The 11,328-nt window shown below is 46.4% G+C and overlaps 1 protein-coding gene across 1 annotated transcript in view; it reads right to left on the reverse strand.

The window, feature by feature from the left end:
• The window catches only part of LOC144099484 (cytochrome P450 3A8-like), a 56,813-nt gene extending 47,126 nt beyond the window's left edge, over window positions 1–9,687 (reverse strand). Inside the window, exon 1 of the mRNA XM_077632821.1 lies at window positions 9,500–9,687. The gene's annotated coding sequence lies outside the window, so the exon portion shown is untranslated. The remainder of the gene's footprint in view (window positions 1–9,499) is intronic.
• Window positions 9,688–11,328: the final 1,641 nt, after the last annotated feature.

The following is an 11,328-nucleotide window of genomic DNA, read 5'->3' on the forward strand; positions in this document are numbered from 1 at the left end:
TAACCACCCAGCCATCGCGACAGGCGGAGCCCAATGGTAGTATTTTCCAAACTAGCAAACACCATCGTTTGAGCGTCTTACATAGAGCGACGGGCTTCCAACGCCTAGGGGCTCTCCTCTAGGACGCCCTACATGCGTGAGAGTTTAAAAAGATGTTGTTTTGCGTTTATTCTGAGTGTCCGTTCATGTTATCTCCATAGTTAGCTTTGCTAAGGCGCATATGTTTAAGGTTACTTATAATAATGACACTACGAAAGCGGGTACACGGAAAACAATTTATGCAATGGTAGTGTTGAGAACGTCAGTGGCAGTCCGCCAAGAAACTTTGAAGGACTCAGAACAGCGCTGGGAGGGAAAAGATAAAGGAAGGAAAGAAAGAAGCAATGGTGAAAGAGGTGCTGTAATGGAGCCTAGGCAAGCCGCGCACCTCTTTCTGTGTTTCTTCTTTCACTCCCACCTAACTCCATCTTCCCTCGCCGCTGTTCTACATCTTTGCTTTCTATCCTGTCCTAGCAACACGCAAGCTGTGACTGCGGTTAAGTCGTCCACCGAGATATGAGTCATATACGGCGCCATTTCCTTTGCTCAAAAGACGCATCTGCCGACTGGAATTCCGCGTTTACGCGGTGCAAACAAGGGAAGTCCAGAACAGATGTTCGCGAAAAGTGTGCTTTGCTGAATGCTCGCATATTCGCCACGCCGGCTGAACTGGATATTCGCCATTCCGACGGGATAGTCGAAAGCGTGTCGGTATGTGTGCTGAACGTGCAAGACAGCATCGCTAGTGGTGGTGCTGGCTAAAGAACCAGCCTAGCCCAATGACCAAACGAGTTCGAAACACAGAGGCGAAGCCGAGTACCTAAACGTGCTCGAAACAAACCCTCCAATGCCAAGTAGCTAAAAGTACTGCTTGAAAATAAAGGCGAAGCTAGCTAAGCGTGCATGAAATAGAAAACCAAAGCCAAGTAGCTATTAGTGCGTCGAGGGCATACAATGCCTGCAAAATTTGTTTGTGCCTGTGTTTGTTTGTGCCCTCGTTGCATGCATGCGCCAGACCAACCTTACCTGCCGCAAACGCTGCTAATTCGAACACCATTAGTTGTCAGGTTGTCGTATCCCAATGGAGAAACAATATCTTTGGAAAAAATGAAAGCATATTTCATCCGTAAGAAACAGTCACAGTGTATAAGCCAGCCTTCCTTGTTGTTGGTTGACAAAGAGGTTCTGGTTCTTGATAATTCTTGATCTTAACTGGAGGTAAACTAAGAGGGGGGTGGGGGGCTAACGCTCTTTTCGACAGCACTTCACCGCGTGTCAATTGATTACCTGAAGAGTCACCCTCTTGAGCGCTCGTGCAAGTGCTTTATGCATTTTAACATAACATGACGGTGATGTAAACATTCTGTGTACTTTTCTATAAAACTTTAGGTGCGAGTCGGCGCTCCTCTGTGGTGTCTCTTTCTTTTGTTCTTCTGTCTGTTTTCGTCGCCGTACCACCCACAATGAACTTTACCAACTCGCCCAGCCATCCACCCTTCTTCCATATCAACTATACTTTAAATATTTTTATTCGTCAGTATCTTTCGAGATATCGACTGTAAAAAATACGCACCTGAAAGCTCGTGGAGTCGGTTTTCTAGCATTGCATATTTGTAAAAAAATTGATTCTCGCACTTCTAATGCATGCGCCAAATACAGGCGCAGGTAGCGCATTTGATTATGTACAAGTTAACTTGATTTCGGCGGCAATACCGTGAGCATCGACGGCATTTTATAGTTAGGTAAAGGGGAAAAGCCAATTCAGCCAGCTTTCTTTCGATACTTCGAACTACATTGCCGAGTAAAAAGAAAATAGAAACAAGGCTAACCTTCTATTTTGACGGATAAATTGTGCAATATAACCTAGCCCTCTAAGAGAGAAATAATAAAGTTAATGAGCTAATTTAAGCTGATTAATTGTCTAAATATTGATCCATAGTAGGTAAACCCCGTGCCTTAAGTATACGACCCATGGGGCTTGTTTCTAAGGCCTCGTCCTCAGCCACCATAACTTCTCGAAAGAGAAATGGCTTGGCGTCCTCAACCGTCCTAAGCTTTGGACTGCCATATGCGCTTCGGAGCCCCACTAAACAGCTTAAAATCAAACCCCTCGGGCTGTATACTTTTGAAGGGGGCTGTACATAATGTCCACAATGCTGTACAATCCAGCACAGCAGAAAGAAAAGCACTGGCGTATTTCTCACAGTTCATAAAATACAAGTCTGTAAAGGTTAAAACAAATCACCTTTCGCTTGCGTTCTGCGCATGCGCACTACCGTCCCCGCAAACTCCTTGCGTACGGCAAGCCTCTGCGGACGCGCAACTAAAACTCTCCAATTTCCCACCAAACAAGCAACCGCGCTATCACACCTGGCTTTGCTTACTTTGCTAAGGGGCATCATTGTTTACTGCTGCATCATCCGCGATGACAAAATAACTAAGGAAGGTTAGAAACTGGACGAAGGGACGAAGAAAAAAGGTTAAAAAAATGTACACGACACCACGGGCAGATAAACAGTTGGCAGTCTTCGCTCGAGGTGCAGCGTTCGTTTCCTTGTCCTCGTGCTTTTGCGCAGTTTCTGACCTTCCTCCAAAACGAACCAATCGGCCCGCTAGAACGTCCTACTAAAAGTGAAATAACCAATGCGGCGCAAAGCGGAAGACGGCGAGGTGGACGAGACGCAGGCATTGCTTCCCAGTCTCGTTTTCATCCTCGTACACGCATAAGATTTTCTCGCTCCGTGCAACCCAATAGCGATTTGTTTCAGGAATTGCCCGATCCCGCTAAAAAGCTTTAATTTTTTTTTACTACAATAAGCGTGCTAAATTGAAAATACATAAGGGAATTGCAATATTATTTTATGGATGGAGTAATTCGCCTTACCGATTTAACAGTCGCTACCAGAATTAACCTCAGCCTTAGAAATACCGTTATGCAGGTTGCTTAATAATATATTTAAGCCAGGGGTAAAGCACCCGGTCTATGCACTGAAATCTACATGTTTTACAGCAGGCTGTGATCCCGGTCAGTTCTAGTAGAGGTCCAGTGCAACACGAATGTCTCACAGCGACGTAAATATCAAATCGAATTGACGAGGTTATCCGGGACACACTTGTGTAATGCCCGCGATACGCTTCATAATTGAACTATCGAACACGGAACACTGGTTTTGAGTGTAAAATCGGGCTAGTTCGTTCATCCTTGAGTGACAGAAAAAACAAAATGTTTAATAATGCAGCGACTTTCTCAGCGGATTCTCATTCGAAAGTTACAGCGGACATCGCTGTAAACACATGGCTAAAATCACGTCCAAAGCATGCCCTCCATGGTGCTTGCTACGCGCTCTTCACTGAATAGGCTACGTAGCTAAGTTACACACTCTATTTGCTGCTTTCGACATGCTGCAAAGAAGCGCACCTACCAACGCGGCACAGATCGACATCTTCACGCCTGGTTTCGCGCGGCAAGCATCGCTAACTACAGAGATGCGCATTCGCTCGAAGCCTAAGGTTAGCCCTTAATAAGCAGTCTAGTAACCTGCGCCCTCAATCTGGTCATAATTTAAGCATGCTGTGAACCGTCTACGCCTTTCGGGATTCTACTCCAGCCTACGAATAGAACAGACATATACGGGTGACCGACGGCCCGTGCCCAACATAACGTGCATCTCACCGTCCGGAACAGTCCGTAATACGTGATATAATCCAATATCGTAGTTTTCAATAGCCGGGAAACAATTTTTTTTAGATTATATTTCACAGCCACCGCAATAGCCATGTCGAATCTTTTTGACGCTTAAGCCGATGCAGCGGCGGCGACCAGGACCCCGAGCCCACCGAGGCGAAGACATGCTCCACCGCAATACACGGGGGAGCGTAGCCGCGTAGCACGCACAGCGGGAAACTGGAACGCACCGCTTCCGGGTCGATGTTGCTTATCGACAACTAGGCAAGCGCCCAGACAGCAGCTTTGTCTTCTCGCGAATGTTCGCGTACACAGAGTTTGAACGCTCGTGAATTCGAAGATAGCGCGAGCCGAACGGCCTCCGCCCAGCCGTAGTAGCCCCACGTCAGCAATATGCGGTGCCCTTGCATTGGGAAACGACCAGCCGATGCAGGGGCCGGAATCTCTCAATCCGAAGCCCAAGCGAGAGCCCGGCCCCTGGCAGATCTCAACTCTAACGCACAGATCACGTCAAGACACATTGCAAAGATTTAAAACAGTCTTTAGAGACAATCGTGAACGCGAGGAAAATTAAGGGCTTCATGGTTGCGGTAGCGAGGCTGCGGCACAATTTAGAAGCTACTGCAATGGAACTAGACACACGACGCTTGCCGCTGCGGCGGCGTCCGCGGCAGAAAGGGAATCGCGCATCACCGCTCGTCCTGTTCCTTTTAATTGCACGTCAAAGTCGCATCCTCACCATGAACAGTTTAAGGAGCATAGGCAGCTTGCAACCACAAGGTGGAGGATGAAAGTTACACACGGCTCGGGCTTTCCCGCCATTTTGTGAGATGCGAGTTCTGTAAGGATGCTTGAACATTTCGCTACATTAATCCCCTCCATCGCACGGAACATCCACAATACAGTTTAGAGACCACTTCAGGTGACACTAAACAAAACAATACTGTCTGTATCAAGCGGCAGTGAATGTATTTTCACTCACCTGTCCAAAAAAAGCGAACCAATCGACTCAGCAAGAAATCCACCGCTCTTCATTCGGCAGCGAACTTGAGATCCGCATCAAAAGCAGCACCCCAGAGTACTAGTTGTACGGAAAATTTAGCGCTACGCTTCAGTGTACTATCTTTTAGACTTTAAAAAATAAACGGAAGTTTTTAAGATTTTCAGGTGCACTATTCGTTGCTTATTTCTTACTAGAAACGCATGTGACTAGACCACGGCAGCCACAAACAAAAAATGTCTCTTTTCTTGCTTGACCACATATCTGTTATTTCCAGTAACATTTTTTTTCTGCGCGGAAATATTAAATTTGCACGAGAACGCCTGTAATTTTAAACCTTTTTTGCAGTGTAGCACACACTGAGAAAAAGCTTTTCCCTGAACACATTTGCGTATAATGCACCTGAAAGTGTTAAGCAGGTACACCCGGCTTTAGATACAATGTCTGGGCTAGAGTGAACTCCACCGTATCAGTTATACAGTGGCTGAGCCAAGGTTTCATTCACTTATCCCGCAGCATACCGCTTCAGTACTGTGGATAAATCTGCGGACGAGTCTGTAGAAGCTACAGCTTCCCTTGACTAGGGGCGAAACGTTCAACTCTTTCTATTTAGTCCTGAAAGGGGCTGACAGGCTGTGACAAAGGAGAAGCTGGTTTCAAACGACTAACTATAGTGTGTACAATGAATGTTGTGTAAGTACACGGCCGGGCTCGAGTAGCGGCGGCGGCGCGCAAGTTGTACGGCCTGCGCACTGGGGATATTTCCTGTCTGCCTCCGCTGCGCGATCGTGGCGCTGCGACCCAACCGCTCCTCAGCCGGCGGACTGGCCGCTCGCATGTGAAATGCTGCGGCGCGTTGGCGCTTTCGCTCGCTGTTCGCACTTTTGAAGCGCTGCAAACTATTTGGAATCTTTTCGGGCTAGTATACACTCAATCCGCAAGCCTGCACATGCCTTGCGCATTGATGTATTCGAGTTGCATATTGTTTATGACCAAAGGTGATGTGAATTTGTACCGCATAGTAATATTCTGGAGCATATCTCAACTATAGTGTTTCGCAACAGATCATGGTCACTATTCACAAAGGGTGTACACTGCCCGTACGACTACTAATTGAAGCTAGCTGGCAGAGTGAGATGCAACCATGAAGACGACTCAAAGAAGAAAAAAAAATAGCTCTGTTATCATAAAGGCATATTCGCTGAGAAACTTCGAGATGAAACAAAAACGCCTTCCCAAGTGTTATAACTTTGGGTTCATTTGAGCAATCTTCGTTTAAAACTAGGCGCTTATTTCACTCCTAATTAAACTTAACTCCTAGGAATACACTCCTACATAATTACAACTTCAATTAACAATTAAGCCACTGCCATCTGGTTTTGGGAACAACGTCAAAAATAAACCTCAATAAATTATTTGTTTTACAGAAAAAGGCAATAACGCACGTAGCTGGAATAAGTTTCACAGCCCCCCCCTTTCTTCCTTCAATATAAAATTATCTTAGTTAACATTATGCACGAATATCTATGTTCAACCTTCTCGAAGAAAATTTTTGAATATTGAAAAACGGCAAGGTACTAATTTATGGAAATTTTGAAGCTAAGGAATTATTTGAATGTTCTGTTTAACAAATATCGAGAAAGTACGGAAATATAGACTACTGTTGTATAGTCTCATCGGGATTCAGAAAAAAAAAAACAAACTAAACAGTCAGTATCCCGTTTAAGTAATCGCCGATTTAATCTAACAGGCTTAAAATGGGCAGTAAACTGAATATACGAGCAGGAGAAGAAAATTCAAGTTCGGTTAAATCCTAGGTGGTTTATATATCATACACCTACTTACATTTTACGCGCCAGTCACACCTCCGCCAAGTGTGTAACTTGAATTTTTTGCTTCCTGCCGCATTCATTGTTAACAGCTTTTGACTCCACATACATTTTGAGAAAGGTCGTACATGTGATTCAGCTGGAGAGGAACCTAAAATTTCGCCTGATGAGTGCTTATCCACCAATTATCGCGTGCTTGCATCCATTCCGCCATGACCCGCCATCTGCAGTGCGTTTTCTTTGAGCATGCGCGACAAGTGATAACCGTGAGAAATAAATTTACAAGAGTGTGAATCGTGCGTTTAACCAATTTATCCCTGCGATGTCTACACTGTACTTGATTTTTCTTTTCCGAAACTTGAATGTGACATCACTGACCTGACATCATCAGCCTATGGAGCTCGCCCGCTTTAAGAAATTATTTACCGGCCGATCTGCTCCACCAAATACGTTATGTAGTGAAATTGTTGTTTTGCTTAGGCATCTGTCGGTAATATTTGAAAGTATCGACGCTAAATGCTGTTTTGGAAAGGTGATATACGTATATGATTCAATAAGAGCCCAAGATTTCTACTCATTTGAGTGAACAACCGCCTATATCCTAGCGTGCATACTTCCAGAGCATGTTTACTATGGCTAGAACCATCGCCTGTGGTTGGCCACTACTAACACAGCCAAAGGATGCAAAGCGCTAAGCGAGGTTCGCCCTTTGCGTCAAGCGGTCGTGCTACTGAGTGTGCGCGACAAGTGATTACCACGAGAACAAAATTAATCACGGTATGAACCGTGCATTGATCCCCGCAATACCTGCCCTATAGTCGTTTTGATTCCTGAAATGGGAAGGTGACTGGTCGGTAATTTTTAACAGCTCGCGCTATTTGATCATATATCCTCTGTATTTCTATCTCCATAACGTACATGCCTTTGTTGTTCCTCTTCTTGCGCTTTTTTTTTCGCCGTTAATCCCGTTAATTGCCGTTAATCAGCGCTCGAAAGTGCGAAGCCGGGCGCGCAACACCAGCCGGCACAGATGCGAGTGACCCACGAACGGTACGGTCACCGCGCCCCTAGCGGCGGCGGAGAGCGCGACTCTCGCATAGACGACCCTCCGCGCGCTCAGTGCGGAGGCCGTACGAAAGAGCGCGCGCTCCCCTCGAGACCGGGCGTGGTAAATATTACCTGTTACCTCTTCCAAAGAGTTGTAAATGTTGCTATCAATCCATAATTACCGGTAGTTACTGCCTAAGTATGCGTGACAAACTTATGTTACAGTCACTATACTCAAAGTTAGTCACCGAGACTACATATATTGAAGAGTGTGGCACCGATTCTGATACCCGAGAGCGGAGTGCGCAGTGTATGCCAGTAATTTCGTTGGTCACCCAACAAAACGGCCGCATAATGGTACAGCCGCTTAGCCTCGCAGCGGGCGTCTGTTTAAAGTCACAAGTTTACGCACGTTCAACTTTAAAAGCACGTCCCGCCACCGCTGCTGAATGAGCTATAATAGACAACGCCACATGCCGTACAGCACATGGCGAGAAGCGCGAGAGAGATCGACATCTCTGGTATACTTCCAAAAAGATTCAAAGACTGGGCGCTATGCGCAGACTTTGAATCTCTTCATTGTTCAGACCCGCATCACGGTGCTTTAGATCTTCCGTGTAAGCATTCAAGGCGGTGCAAGAGCATGCATGAACCACGCTCCAGTAAGGCTTATACATTTTGAACCCGTATAGGTAAAGCTTCGTGATGCCACGGAACAAACAGAGCAGTTTTTCTTGCACACTCGCATGTCTGAAATGCAGTCACTTGTTTAAAGCAGTGGAATTAAAGACGGTGACACACAAGTCAACAGCTCCGATGACCGACCGATAATCGTATCCTAGTTGGTTATTTCGAGGCGTGCGCGGCGCTAATGCCCAATCACTTCCCATATTCCGCTCGTGGACGCCGATGTTGCTTGCACGAGAACACGAGTAAGCAAACGCTTTCTCAAGATGTGCGTGTAAAAGCTTAGCCGACTCTCCTAAAAGCTGTTCTCTCCTGACGTAGGTGCGATTGTCAGCCACGCGTTGTAAACTTACAACGTGGAAGTCGCGCGTGTTAGGAAAGCGGTGCGTTTCCTATGCTTCCTCTCCTCGCTCAACTGAATCGACGGGCTACTGCTTTCTTGAAGAATTTATTGTTTTCATTGAGTTCAGCAGTGGCGCTGAGGCGGAAATTTCGCGCACAGGATGTCCCCAATTTGGGAGCATTAAGCTGGTCCGAAACTTGTATTGTTGGCAGTCGTTATAAAAGAAGAGGGCTTTCTCCATAGATTGCGGGAATTAGTCACGGAAAATTATTATCAAATTTTAAACCACAGATGATGCGTAATTAGTTTCATTGAAACAGTTGCAGAGTGTCGTAAAAACCACCAGTGCCCAGCTCCTGAAGCCTTATTAAAAATTACATCCTGACACTTCGTTTCTTCATACGAACGGAGAATGAAAGGGCATACAGACGGGTTTTCATGACGTGCTCTCTCTTGGGTACACTGCCCAAGTACAAAGAATACGTTTTCTTTTTAAATTTTAGTTACTACTTTGTTCTTACACTTTCGGCGCTCTTCTGTGTTTACAATTTAGTTTGTACTTTAGGGACTCGCAGTCAGAAGAAAGAATGTGTATTTCAGAGCGACCTCGGCCACAATCAATTCGTGCTGAAGTATACCATCTGAAAGGAGCGCGTACGTTCTTACTTCCCACAGCTGATTTGCACGCGAGTACATTATTGTCAGTGTTTTTGTAACCGAAGGGCTTGAGTCTCTGTGCGCGAGAAATGTTTGCAATGTGAGTGAAAGACGAAGGCCCTCCGTTGCTACGTCTTTTACCGTCGAGCGATGACGCTGATCTACCGAAATCCTGACGGGCTGATAGGCACAAGCAACCGGTTGCGGCTCACCTCTTTGTTGCGTCTCCGCGACCCAGAAACCGTCGCCCTCCTTCCTGCCGCGACGGCCGCTGTAGCCCCTCCTGTCTTAGACCTCCAATGACCGCAGGCTGGGTGTATGTCTGAGGTCCGAGAACTTCGCGCTTTAGAGTCCGAGTGCGTTTAGGGAGGCACGCTGGCTACCGCGGCTGCCCGCGACTAACTAAATGCTAACCAGGCCAGCGCGCCACTCGAAACACTTGGCGCGACAAGGAACGTACGTGTTTCCTTCTCGCAACTGTTTTTCATGGACGACTCAGCGCTCCTGCACCGGCCCTCTCCGACCCCCCCCCCCTCCCCCTCTGCCTGTCCTTAATCTCTTTCCGTCGGCAGCTTTCGGGGCATCCCTCTTTCAGCTTTTTGCACGCCCTTTCACAAGAAACGGAATGAAAGCTGCATACTACTAGTTTTTATTACTAGAGCACTCCGCTACCCGATGCCAAAAAAGCACATTTGGTTTCGTGCGCAAGTCTGTCTGTCTGTCTGTCTGTCTGTCTGTCTGTCTGTCTGTCTGTCTGTCTGTCTGTCTGTCTGTCTGTCTGTCTGTCTGTCTGTCTGTCTGTCTGTCTGTCTGTCTGTCTGTCTGTCTGTCTGTCTGTCTGTCTGTCTGTCTGTGGTTATTGCACTCGGCTGCTGACTGACACGAAAGACCCGGGTTCTATCCCGGCCACGGCGGTCCAGTTTTGATGGAGGCGAAATGCTAGACACCCGTGTACTGTCCGATGTTGGTGCACATTAAAGAACCCCTGTTGGTCGAAATTTCCGGAGCCCTTCACTACAGTGTCCCTCATAGCCTGAGTCGCTTTGGGGCGTTAAACACCCAAAAAACCAAACTAAGCCAAACTTTTAGACTGATAAGACGAACGCTCGAGGAAAGAAGGGACGCACAAAAGAATTCATTTTCGAGTCGTAGCTCGGAGGCGCGTCGTAGTGAATGGTGCCGGTGCAATTTCTATCACCTGGCTTTTCTTCATAACGACGCTGACGACAAGGCTGTCCAATTATTTGGTTTTGTAAAAATTAATTACTTTTCTCTTTGTGGCTACTTTATTCGGCTGAAGAAAAGGCGCTATTAGTGAGGAAGTCAGTTTTAAAAATGGAAGACACCCGCCATTCATTCAAATTCGCCAAGTCAAGCTATACACAGATTTCGCGATCATTCCCAGGTGAATAGCTTTGTGGTCTAACCAAGCTACAAATGGCATGACACCGTCCTGTTGTTTTCACGCAAAAATTCCCTGTGAAGGCGCTACCTATGCATTTGCTCTCATGGCGTCCTCTAGCGCGTAAATACAGCCTCTTTATGCGGTAATCCATAGATACAGGCCAACTTTCATTTGTCCCTTCTGTGAGCCCTGATAGCGTTAAAGTTTCTTTGCATTTCTTGTTCATTGAAACGCAGCCGCCGTGATCGGATTCTGATCCCACTATCTATAAAGTTTCTCAACATTTCCTATAGGGAAAGCAGGTGCCGCTGCACTTCATCCGCCATGGGGATGCGCTGGGGTACCGGCGAAGGTGAGGTTTCGTACTTAGCTTGGCTATTGTTTGGCATGAAATGATGATTGAAACATAAGAATAAAACTTTAACCGCAGCGAACTTATTAAAAATGATGAGAAATTTTATGTATCAGCGGCCTTTAGAGGGTGGCAGGTCTCTAGCCCGCATCTCTGGCCCCAAGCGAGGGCCTGCTTACAAAACAAAGCCCTAAACGACGTTCACGAAGTGTGCTGAGGGGGTAGTGTATTCTATCCCTAATTCTTTTGGGAAAATTTACATTGTACAGACGGGATAGGGCTCC

Source organism: Amblyomma americanum, chromosome 7 (assembly GCF_052857255.1).
Source record: "Amblyomma americanum isolate KBUSLIRL-KWMA chromosome 7, ASM5285725v1, whole genome shotgun sequence".
Lineage (NCBI taxonomy): Eukaryota > Metazoa > Arthropoda > Arachnida > Ixodida > Ixodidae > Amblyomma > Amblyomma americanum.